At 39.0% G+C, this 13,526-nt stretch overlaps 1 protein-coding gene across 3 annotated transcripts in view; it reads left to right on the top strand.

The window, feature by feature from the left end:
- The window catches only part of LOC105569219, a 135,060-nt gene that overhangs the window by 96,609 nt on the left and 24,925 nt on the right, over positions 1 to 13,526 (top strand). The window lies entirely within an intron of this gene.

Raw genomic sequence — 13,526 nt, 5'->3', positions numbered from 1 at the left:
TGGCAAAAAACCATACGTTGTCATATTGATCCTTTGGTATCGCTTTTTTGTTTTAATTAAAATGTTGCAGTTTGAAATTAATTGCGTACAGGGAACGTATGGCGAAAAATGTTAGCGTTTATTTCAATATAGCAAATATAACGGTAAAAGGGGAAGTCTAATTTGTTATTAATAAATTCGTGTCGTTGCGCCATACTCGTGAAACTGGAGCACGTTAGAAATTCTTGTTAGATACCTGGTGGATTTTGTATTTGGTGATTTTATCATTAATAAATTATGCCTTGACACTCGAGACAGTTGATTTATGACTTGAGAATTTTGCTGTAGTAGACGAAATACGGTTATGAAGAACAAAAGTTGGATGATAACTGATTTATAGCCTCGCATCGATATCGGTACAAAGTCATAAATCTTGACTTCGCGCTTCCTTCCTCACATTTTGGCAGCACCTTTGTCTCTGTCAGGCCCTCATCAATGACTTAGCTCGAATGCTTTCTCCCCTCCGATGTTATTTCGTATCCGATCACAGTATCACAATACCTCCCTACTTTTTTCCGCCACACTCGCTTCTATGATTCATGCTCGCACGGAGCACAGCTACTTCATCGCGCTAACGTAATCTCTCGTTCCCTCGTGCGCGGGATCTGTGTATTATTTTTAGATGCTGAGCCCTCGGGATCCTTTCATTAATCCAGAAGCTTATGGGAAATTTTCACCTGTATATAATTGAAAGCTTATCGAAGTTAGCGTAGCAATTCGTGAACCTGATGCAATGTTTAGGAAACGTCCAGAAATAAACGTAACGTTTAAAAATAAACTATTAGAAATAAAAATCATATAATTCGTGCAATTGTGCAATTGTCTGTTGAATTTCTTTCAAAAGCATTGCAGTATCTATACATAAATATATAACCGTCCTCACTTTTATGGTGAAATAATAATAAAAAATATATGAAATTGCTTTTTATAAAATTATTATTCTTATTAAGCTGACAATTGTAAATGCCGAAATGAAATTCTAATTGATATAGAATCGATTATTTTTCCAATATCGCACGTGGGGTCGTGCATATTAGCTTTTCATTGAGCCGTTTTATACATGCATATACGACACGTCCTTAACTCCTACAGCAAACTTTTCCACGATCCTGCGGAGCACGGAAAACAAAGCGACCGCGTATACTTCCGCGATGCAGCGGATACGTTCTATCGTTCTGCCTCCTCTTTTTCAGCACGATGGCGACCCGATAATAAAGTTTTGCGAGCGAAGCCGTGTTTCTCGCCGCCAACGGTGCGGGGAGAAACTTCTCCCCTGTACTTTCGTTTTGTTTGATTATCCGAGGACGTGCCATGTAATAACCACGTTATTGTCACTGCCGTTGGGAAGCGTTCTTTTTACGTCAACGCATATAACACATGCGAAATCAATTTATGAATCTGCTCGCACCTCTGTTTCAGTTCTAAATTAAATTAGACAAAAAATTGTTGCATAAAATAGAAAGGTATAAAATAAAATATCCGGATGATTGTTGTAAAAGCTGTAAGGTATGAATCCTTCGGATATTTCATAATTAAAACAGTAGAGGCTAATTATCCGCCGATTTGTATAAAAATTACAATTTGGCTACGTTGTAGGGAGTTTTGGAATGTTCGTTCTAGATTTTCAATCAGTCTCTTAGAGTAATAGCTGTGTAACGTTAATTTATATTTTATATAAAAAATATTTACTTCAATGTCGCTCCCAACGGGAAAATGACATCTACCTATTGGAACCTTCTTAGTCACATGTTATTAGATCCCGTTTAAAGCGATCCTCCGTTCTTTTTCGTAATCGCGCTTTTGTTGGTTCAGCTGCATCTCATACCGGTCTCCGAAGGAAGTGTATTTTCCGTTGCTTATGTTCAAGAAAGCCCGGAGATATTCTCAAGCGGATGTTTCGCGAAATAATATAGACGTGCCTCGGCGGATGCGCGGTTTTATTAAAAATTTGCACACGGGAGCTCATGCAGCAAAAATATTATCCAACTAGACTTTGAGTTCACTAAGTATAGAACTGAATTTATTAGAGCTGTGAAACATCGAAACTTTTTACGAGTCCGTATCTTTAATACGCATCTCGCGCATAAAAATTTATACAAGGGCAGGACCACATTCAGGAACGTCGGTGGAAACGTAAAATAAAAGCGACGCCGATGCGAAGCGATATATATCGTAAATGAAAAATATGAAGAATATTTTAAGCACGTTTGAATCTTATTCGCGCGTCGGAGAACGCATTTTATTGGGTAACAAATAATAGGGAGCTCAATTATACAGTATGCTGTATTTCGATCTCGCAAAACTCTTTGTAGGATGAATTGTTCGATAGAAAAGCTATGGGACTATTTTCTAAATGTTCCGAATCGCGTTGCGTAGGTCTAATAAAATAATTGCCAAAATCTCTGGCAGCGACGTCGAGAATCAGACGCGATTCTGTTGTCTGGCTATCGGCAGACATTACTACTGCAGTCATTGCGCTACAGGCAATCTCCACGTATGTTGTCTGCTTATTGCGAGTTGCTACTTGCCAGTTCTGTACGCATTTCTTTATTTCATGCACACGATGTAATTCTGCGAGTACACGCGCATAATGCAGTAAGGCATTAGTGAAAGCTGTTTCAGTCCCTTAATAAAAGTTGTGTTAGAGCAGCCTGCTAGAATATACCTGAGCGTGGAAAGTCTTATTATTATTGACGCAGAAAAGCTCCTAGAAAGAGGTAAAGTGGAAGAGAAGGTATTTTCAGCGACGTTCACTTGAAAATGTAAGAGCAGACCTAAACTGAGAGAAAGAAGAAATCGTTGTAACACGCAGTAAGCCGCCGACATGCAGAGATGACGCAATGCAGTAACATAAAAGGGCATGTTGTCTGTCACAAATGCATATCCGATACGCCATTGTGCATTTTCGCGTTTCAACGTGATACATGATTTGTATCTTCCATAAGTTAACGCGTTCGGTCTCAACACGAGAAAAGTTTCGCGAAAGTTACGTTGACGTCACGTTTGACAGTTTCTTTACGGTTTTTCTAAGTATAGAGAGGCGACATCTTTACGCCGACGAAGTACGCTTATTATTTTTGGGCACGTTGTTTTATATGTTGTCGATAATTTAACTTTAGCTACGGCGATGTTAACTTATTCCTCTCTCTTGTACTTTTTTCCGCGGTCTCTGTTCTTTTACCATTGTTGTTTCTCCCCGCGATTTATTTTCGCGATTCGCGCATGAGTAATGGCGGCCAATTTGGCAGCTTAGCCCGAGCAAACTTGGGGAGAACCGAGGAAGTGTGCCAAGCGCGTCGCGGCGACTCGGATAAACAGATTTCCACGGACGATGAGAACGGCCGTAATGGAGGAATTGAAAGTTAGAGGTCTCGAATCTCGAGATTGAAAATTAATGTTTTATCTCGTGTGCGAATATTTGAAAATTAACAATAAATTCCTAAGCTAACAGACGCGAGAATTGATCTCAAGGGCGCTAACCTATTTTCAAAATTTTGTGATTTATTAATTGTAAAAATTAAACAACATGCCCAATCAATGCATTTTAATTTAAAGCGATAGAATTAAACGATTAAAGAATTATTAACTGCGCACGCTGAAATTTATCTACATTTGTATATTACGTTATTGTTTGCACTATTATTTTACTATTTATTTCTTTACCACGTATGAATTAATTTTGTGATCATTTAACTGTTGTGTAATAATCTTTGGTTTCAATGTGCTTAAAATTATATGAAAAATCACGTTAAAAGCTGAATATAGAGCATGACTGGAAATGAAAGATTAAATGAAAGATAAATAGTCGGCACAATGCGTAGCTTTATTATTTATTTTATTTATTCGCTTCACAATAGAGAGCCTTCTATATGCGTTATTCAATAAACATCAATTTTATTTAACATTTGCACAGCGTGGTCTCAGGCACGCACGTTGAACGAAGGATATAAAAAGTTACGCGGTTTCATGCGGTGGCATAAACAAATTCGGGCGAGTGTTGGGATTGGCGGTGATAAAGTAGTTACAAAATGCAAAACCGCAGACATCGGAGCCGCAGATATTGTTAATAGCAGCCGGCGCGATGTAGCCGTGTGATCGATACTATTTTGAAAATTTATGTGCATTTACTCTTTTTACTCGTGATATTTATTTATTTGTCGCTGCCGATAAAACAATAACAATCCGGTGTCCGATGCACTTGTGGATGTAACGTAAATTCGATGCTAACTTGATTCTCGATCGATTACGTGTATTACGTCACGAACGGCCACTATCCCGCGGGAATTCTTCGTGGTATCGCTGTCGATTTTTTACATAAATCCAATGCTCATCAGAGTCGTATTCAATTTTTGCTGTCAAGAATTTCTGTAATTTCCCAGGGGCAGTACTTAGCCCCATCTATTGTAATCGATCTTCTGCCAATTGAGGGCGGGTTTTCCAACTCCATCGTTATGCAGGGAGAAGAGGCGGAAGTCTCGAAAAAGTGGGGTGGGGTTGCGAGAAAGGTCTTGACGAGGATAGCATCAGGTCACATTGTCAAGACTTCATAAATTCTGTAACACTTCCGCCGATGCATTCTCGTTGCTGCATCAAACTTTCCTTAAAGTATTCCCCCAAACGAGAAGTTTCCGCGCAGAAAACTTCTGACGGCTACTATTCTGACGTTTACAAACACCCGCAATTGCAACGCATCGGATACAATCGCATTCATCTATGATGATTTTTGTTGGCATGCCACTGGGACTGAAATGTATTTTCAACAGAAATTCCTCGAGGCCGAGATGTCAAGATAAAACGCGTCTTTGAGTATCTGAGTGAAGTTAACATATTTCTCTCTAACGTTTCTGTAATATTTGCACTACATTGTTATGTATTATATAAATCTTGTCGCATTAGAAAATTCGTACGGCACAAAAGTCCCAGGTGAAATTCGTTTTCACGTTTGGTCTCTACGAAATAAATATTTCGATATGATTTACATACACATACAGTTTTTCGATTTTATCATGAAATTCGCAATGATATCAAGCTGAACTGAAAAATTGAACAGCGACGTTTACGAATGGCAAATATTTTTGTACACACTAGCTCTTTTTGTGTGTAAAATTACGTAATGATTAGAAGGAATGCATTTATCGTGTGCAAACAGTAATTCGCAATATCTCCGAAGCGTTGATGCCATATCGATTTGTCTCGAAGCCCTCTCGTGTTTATAAGATCAACAGGAACAAGAGAGATATGTGAGAAACGTAAGTCAACGACGCAAGGAAACCGCAGGGACGAAAGGACGATTTTACGTCACCCACATACGTATAAGAGAGTATTACAGATATCCTGCGCATTGCATCCTATTCTTATAAATTTTCGCGTTGACTAAACTGAAATAATTAGCCAGCTGGTATTTTGCTACTTTACTTCTTTGCGATTTTCAAGCCTCGTTACAAACTAGGCAAATTATTATTACAATCGCGATTATTAACTTACAGGATAATCTTGAATTATTAAATTCACGAAATGCAATCGCGACCTTAGAAACAATCTTGAGTAATAATTTATTCGATGAACGTGCAAATTTTGCATTAGCAAATAAATGTCACAGGCGAGAATGAACTTCTGAAATATTCTGGACATGTACAACTGCATTAATAATATTTTTTTTATCGATATCTGTTCACAAATTCCGTTGAACTGCCAAAGACACTCGTTTTTAAGATGTCCAGGCGAGATCGTCATTGTGCTCGCCACAATGCGCGTACTCTATTATTGTGGGAATCTCGCGAGAATCCACCACCGTTTATCAGGTGGACAAAAGACGCTGTAAATCTCACATACCTACATTCTTGATGCCCAAAATGTCGAGTACTTGATCTAGGAGCGCGACATATTCTAAAAAAGAATTATAATATTCATTTTTGAACTTAACCAAATGTATTTCTCGAAATTTTCTTACGTTAAACTAGATTGCAGGTGTAACATTATTATTAAATAGATTTTATTAATAATTTTATAATTTTGTTACCGCAGTTTTGTAGCAATCACTAAACTCTCTTAATTTATTTAATGCGCTCCCTTTCGGTTACTTTTGTATTTCGATCGCGTCTCCGTTAGTAAAAAAATTAAGTTAAATCCGTGTTATATAAAAAAATTTGCGCAATTTCTCGCAACCGAACGCCCTTTTCAAGTAATCTAGAAGAGTTCTCGTAAAATCCCATCTCTCAATCATTATAGCATTTGCTACGCGACAGCACTAACCCGGCTCCATAAAGTACGGGGTAACGGTTTACCATAAAAAAAATTCCCGGAGCAGCAAATGGCGAGTGGTCGTTTTCTGAATATAAGACGCAGTTAGAAGTTCGTCATTGTGGCGGCCCATCTCTTGGATTGCGCGAGTTTTACGACAGGGAAATTTCCTCGCCGAGGGATTCTGTTAGAGGGAAGGAAAATCCTGTTCCAATGGCGCCGCCGAATTCCTAATCCGCCGATATATCAGAGTTACCGCTGCCGCGTATTTGTTTAAATCCGTGTCTCGCGTTGCTACGCTTTTGGGTGCGTGTGCGCGTATCGGAAGCGGGCACATGCACGCGCAACAAATTCTAAGCGGCTTACATAAAGCCAGACGTTTGCGTCAAAGATGCAGGAAAGGTCTTTGCCGCTAAGAAGATTTTGCGAAACAATGTACATCCGCTGAAAATGCTTTTGCATAATTAATTACGACTTATGCTCGATCGAAGGCCAGGTCAATGTACAGTCCGAGTCCAAGTACGATAGAAGTAATTGTCTGTTTCCGAAAGAATGAAGACCATGGTGTTTTAATCACTTAAGAAAAGATAAATTTAACGTAATGTTTTATTTTGAAGCAACTCATCGTCACGCTGTGTTTCGAGCGTATTATTGTCTTTCATTAGGAAAGTATATTTAATGAGACTTTGTCGTGGGGTGAGAATTGCGGATATAGTAAGATCTAGATGCAAATGTACTGAATCTATAATGGGACAGATCCTATTTTAAAACAAGCGCAACCAATATCCTCGACATTTCTGCGAGACATTCATGTATACGTTGATGTGTTGAGAGCCTCTAAATTTCACACGCGGAGTTACACAATCGAGTTATATTTTAAACGATATTTCACATCGATACCTATAGTCTGAAAGGCGTGAATATCTTAAGCTTCCACAAATAGATGAGCAACCTCGTATGATGCTACAGTAAATTGATATTTTCGAAGGTATTTTCAAGCTCTGGTAAAGACATTTCTAATTCTAAATTAGCAATATTCTAATTTCTTCCTGAAATTACGTTAGTTGGAAGTAATGTCCTTTTAAAACAACTATTGGGAGCAAGATATCCATAATCCTTTTAGTAACTTTAAACCGTCATATCACAATGATACAACCGTCGCAGCTTTGGGATACCAGTATAAGTTACCAATTCTGTCATTCGGCAACAAATGAAAGCGATCCGGAAAAGATGTAATCGAACGATACGATCACGGTGATCGACCCATGGGAAACATCAATTCCATTAGCTGCTGCTCCTCAACGCACATTTAGTCCCTTCAGTCAGTGTCCAGTTACATCGGAGAAAAAGCCCTCGAGGCTTTCGGATATCGCCGATGGAATCTACTGGGACTGTGACTTGAAAAAAAAGAGACAGTCCAGAGAATATGAGACGTGGTTGGCGTGTAAAACTTGCACGCTCATTTGTCGTTGTCGATTACTTGTGTGACTGTCTGCTGGCTGGAGCGAGCAAGTTGATTACGAGTATGAAAAGACGAGAATAATTAAAGAAAGTCAAATATTACGTCATTTCTTACGGAATTATTGGGAATTTGTCATCTGCTTTTTGGCGAAGTGATGAACACATTTATTTATTATTTAAATAATAAAACTGTATATTAGTGACGAGATCACAGTGATTTCAATAATCTTGACATACATTGTCAAAAACGTGGCTCTGAGCAACATTCACGAAATTTGAGCGTATAAGAGAAACAACGAGGTTTTGAATTTGTTCGTATTTCTATAAAAGACAGGAAATTTCAACAACACAGTTTATTAGCTTCTCTCGGCCTCTTTTGTGTTCCCGCGGTTAATTAAGTGAATCTTTAAAAAGGGGAACATTGCTGAGGTGGCTCCAAATGAATACATTTGCGGAGGCGTCGCAACGTTCTCATAGGAACGGTCGGTTATTGCTTTCTACTGGAAACTTTCCGCCAAGTTTGCTTGGCTATGGTAATTTCGTTGTGGTCCGTTTTAACCGTGGGATCGCGTTTCTCTTGGTCGAATTAAATCTCTGCGCGAAACACATCATGTCGCGACGCAAAGGGGTAAACTTGTTTAATATTTCATGCTGAATAAATGCGGACTAAAGTGTACCTGTTATTGGAAAGTGGTAGAAAAATTTAAGTAACATTTGGACGACGTCACGTTGTGATGTTTGCTAATATAATAAAATGCAAATTCCGGCTGTGACGTTGTCGTGTGCTCAACTAACTGTGCGACGTATTCAGTGACGAGTAATCTTATAGAGAGAAATATGCAAATTACAGCGTTTCTAGCTAAGTGCAAGGCTATGTAATGAATTTGAACTACGTTTAATGTATAATTTCCAGCAACATTTATCACGAAATCTAATATTGTCGCTCGCTTGTTGGTAGAGCGCATAAATTCTTCATGTTAGATTGTCCTTACGTTAATTTACTCCGCTCCAGTTGCGGCTGCTTTCATAATTCATTTAATATCGCAATGGTTTTATTATATAGAGTATTTTTTTATGATAGTGCAACAAACAACAACGTACTTTCTGATTTATGTACGCGTACCGATGTATTAATTCTATTCCACTAATTTGGGCAAATTGTTATTTCCCGCTCGTATCCGTTAAAAGCACGAACGTGTGTTACATGATTGTGTGGTTTATACGTGACAGAGTGACTACTAGCAGGATAATGGCGCGCAAGCGAAATGTTAGAGCGTTCTGTTTCCTAAATTATGACCAGTGATTCGGTTGAGAGATACACGAGGACTAAGGGTTGAGAACCCCTTACCGAAAGGGATGATATGAGGAAGGGAGGAAGATGAAGTGATACCTACCAGAAATGTTCGTAATATAACACAGAATGTCCATAAATTTGGTTACCACATTGAGATAAAGATATCGTTAGATATCGCTGCAGCGTCCCAGCCAACTCGCCTATTCTACATAAAGTATTGACAAATTGCTGTTTTCGGAAAGCTATTGTGTTGCACCATTTATCAACCAATTTAATACAATATGTAAAAATCGACGCGGTTATAATAATTTTTTAAGACGCGTTTCTCTTGGACTTTACATAAATTAAAAATGCAAGTGAAAGATATCACTAAATGAGAGAAGATTTCATTTTACGCATTTAACTTCGTTGCTTTGAGTCTCTCGCCAATCTTCATTCATAATTTTGAGTAATTGTTCTTAATAATTTTGGTTTCGAAATGTTGTTGAACCATATTTTAATTTCCCAAGGACCCTGTTAATTGTCCCCAATAGACAAACTCAAGGGTCTATGATTAATTACTTTCCAAGGTGCATTATGTACCGGCAGAGCATCAAGGATGTCCTGCCTTTGTGAAATTATCTTTGAGTGATACTTTAGGCGCTCCTTAAGGACTGCGACACTTGTCAAACGGTTCATTACCTCTCGGTGGAGAATATAACGGAAAAATATTTTATCCTGGGATATCTTTTCATTCGTTGAAATTGCGACATATAAAAGTGTCGAGTAATAATTGAGTAAATACTTTTTATTATTTTACAATTACGTGCCCTTGTTAAGATTAAACAAATGTTAGTAGTCTCGTTTCTTTACGCAAGAAATGGCATTTTTGTTTGGTACACGCGACGTTTTGCATCTGTCTCCTTCACGACGTTTAATTGCGTCCGCGTTTTGAAAATGCAACCGGTCGTCAAATTTCTTCCTGCGCTTCTTACGATCTGAACAGTAGGCGAGGAAGAAAAAGGCGTGTATAAAGAAACGGCTGGTTATGACCGTTCTGCTGCATCGGCTGCTTTATATTCACATCGGTAACCCGCGCGGGTCACGAGCTCCTCCTTTTTCTTGTACGGCGTCTTTCAAGAGTACGCGTATCTCGCAAAGTTCAGATAAATGCGTCGATTCGATACACCGGATAAAGAGAGATGCAACGAAACGTTTTCAAGAGAAAAGAGTAACATGACGGGGGTATGTAGTTCTTACCGCGTTGCAACTTGGTCAGCATTCTTCTTCCCCTTTCTCCGCAATACCAATCGATTTCCTCCGCGCCAATTTCCGCGCTCATCGGAGACTTCGTAACATCTTTACTAGCTTCCTTATGTCTTGTATCGTACGCCACCTGCGTCAAAACGTACGAATAATAGGCGATAAGACCTAAATATATTTTTAAAGTGTACTGATTACGCTCCATAATCTTATTGTAATTTCGTACACTTTATTGCAATTATTTCTTATTTTACATTTGCTTGCTAGTATTTTCACTTAATTTCTTTCGGAAATTCACTGAACTCTTATTTTCTCATTACTATTTCTATCAGCGTGACTGACATTTGAAATTGCTTCCGCAGTAGTTGGAAATGTAACGGGGATTTAGATGTTAATATCTACATTCTCTTTGAACGTCCCTGCGGCCTATCTGTCATATCCGGCTATACTCGGTGCCAATGGGAAATCATATAATTACGTCAAGATATGATTTGCCAGATGTACATATAATGTTCTTCGAAGAGGGTGGCTTAAATCTGAATCAGTTATAAATTCGTGATCAATTACTTTGAGCACATTGACTGTGTGCCATCTGTATATAAATTATATTCAATTCCGTTGAAAACTCCTAGGGAGCCAAACGCGCATTTTCTCTCATAATTTATTTCTATGAAACATCACTGGAAGCTTCTTACGAAAATCTGGTACCATTCGTGTTACGACGAAATCATCTCGGAGACAGTAGAATATAACTGTAATATATTATCCACATTCCTACTTAATTTTTTGTTAAATACTCTTCACTCTCTCGGATCACATTTTACATGTTATAAAATTATTATGTCATAAAAGTGAAAAGCGATAATGTAAAAACAAGCCAATAGACTTCTCTCGGATATCATGTTTTTTTGGAAGCTTTTAACTGATTCCGTCCAGCGTTACAGTCTATTTGCGAACGAAGAACGAATTTTTTTTTCTATAGCTTCAACAATATTGTTTAATAATAAAAAGAGAAAGACTAGCGTAAAAGACAACGCTAACAAATCCAAACATTGCGCGCCAATAATCATTTAGGAAAAACATATTTCTCTCGCAGAAGTGAACGCAGTTTTTTTTTTCCGATACCATGGCGCAATGTTACGCGAATATGCAATATTTTCGACTGATCAATAATCCAGTTATAGTCGGTTATCGGCGCGGAGTTTTCACGGTAAGGTATATTTTATACTGGATAACAAAAGAGTTACATTTCTGCTCTTTCAGTGATAATAACATAACGATCTCGAACGTTACGCGCAAATACGTAATATACTTCCTACGGACGAATAGCGGGAATACGCGGTGTGAGATATTCACGTCGAGAGAGAGAAATACACGCGCTTAAAGAAATCGACCATAGAGCGGGCGTAGCGAAAAGGCGAGGTGAAAAAGAAGATTAAGAAGGGAGTAGGCGGCATCCCTTATCTTGTAACAGGTATCGTATGAAACGACGCGGGGGAGCTACATTAAGAGATAAAAGATTCCCGGACCGTAGAATTTACGACCAATTTCGTCCACCGACACGTTATTCCCGCGTGCGTTAACTCGCGCCTGACAAGCGCGTAAAGTACCTTCGGCTGTCGGCTCGCATTTTATTGGCGTCGCAGAGAACGTACATTGTCAGTGCAAAAGTCACGCCGCATGCCGCGACGAGCGATGAAATTATTACGAAATAATGCAATAGCGGTCGAACTGATTTACAAGGACAATAATTGGGATGATTGTTGGCGGCGAGGACGGCAATAACCGAGGTTAACTGTAATCTCTCATAAATTGACAAAATCGTTTCATCCGCAAATTGGACAGCTGTGTAAAAAATTTTCTTTTTCTTCTTTAAAAAGGGTATGATGTGCCGTGTACACTTGTTATCTCTGCACGTTGTGTGCAGAATCTACTATCGAGTGTAATTTTTAAAAAAGTATGATATGCCACGTACAGTAATGGACAAAATGGTGGCGACACTTTTTTTTTTTTAGTGAGTTTAGGAACATGCATTTAAATTCAGGGTTCCAAAATATTTTTCTCCAGGGAATATTTTACTCGACGGCCATTCCGAAGTTGTCTTCGAGCCGTTTCCCAAGTAAAATTTTCCTCGGAGAAAATGTTTTGGAACGTAAACCTCAATTTAAATGCGCGTTTCTAAAAAAACAATGTCGCAACCATTTTGCCTATCACTGGACGCTTGACAAATATTTCTGCACATTGGGTGCAGAATCTACTAATGAATATAATTTAAAAAAAAAGTATAATATGCCTTGTACAGTAATGGACAGAATAATTGCGACACTTTTTTTTAGTGAGTTTAGGAACATGCAATTAAATTCAGGGTTCCAAAATATTCTACTCGACGGCCACTCCGAAATTGTTTTGAGCGTTTTCGAGCCGTTTCCCAAGTAAAATTTTCCTCGGAGAAAATTTTTTCAAACGTAAACCTGAATTTAAATGCGCGTTTCCAAAAAAAAACAAAATCGCAATCATTTTGTCCATCACTGGACACTTGATATTTCTGCACGTTGGGTGCAGAATCTGCTATCGAATGTAATGAGGAGCGTAAAACAAGAAGAGGGAAAATAAGTGTTTCGCTACAGAATTGGTGGTTGAATCTTTTATTTTACCATTACCGTTGCGGCCGGGCGATAAAACTTAAGTTACAGCGTTCTAATGTTTCAAAGCGATTCCGGCGTTTTGCGGCGCGCGGTTGTTTACCCATCTCTCGCGTTTACCCTCTTGTATTCTGGGGCGCGCGCGCGCGCGCGCACATGGTAGCACGTTTGTACATATACGTACATTTCGTGACTTCATGCATATGCAGGTCTGCCGCATTATGCATTTGTTGCATGCGCAACGCGTCAAATTGCGTCGCGTTTAGTTGCCATGTGGAACGCGAATGTAATCTCCGGTGGATCTCGCGGGCACAAAATGGAGTTTCGACATGTGGAAAAAGCCACCCCCGTCCGGGAATGGCCGTCACGCACCCCACCGCAAATTATTTGTATTATTTCGCGACGCACTCGCCCGCGAAGTTTCACGCGTGGAGTGCTCCTGGCGTCACGACGATTCACTGGTCAGTGACTCGTTGTTTAATCGTTGGCGGCAATTCGTGCATAAGAAGTTTTGCAAATTCTAGGTTTAACGGCGTGAACAGTCAGTTTTTCGCGTTTGTGCTCAATTATATCTCGCGTTCTATTTGAGGGAAAATATTTCTTTCTCA

This window comes from Vollenhovia emeryi, unplaced genomic scaffold (assembly GCF_000949405.1).
Source record: "Vollenhovia emeryi isolate VEMERY1.0 unplaced genomic scaffold, V.emery_V1.0 DF939125.1, whole genome shotgun sequence".
NCBI lineage: Eukaryota > Metazoa > Arthropoda > Insecta > Hymenoptera > Formicidae > Vollenhovia > Vollenhovia emeryi.
The sequence above is the reverse complement of the archived record's forward strand: the minus strand, read 5'-3'. Positions and strand labels throughout refer to the sequence as shown.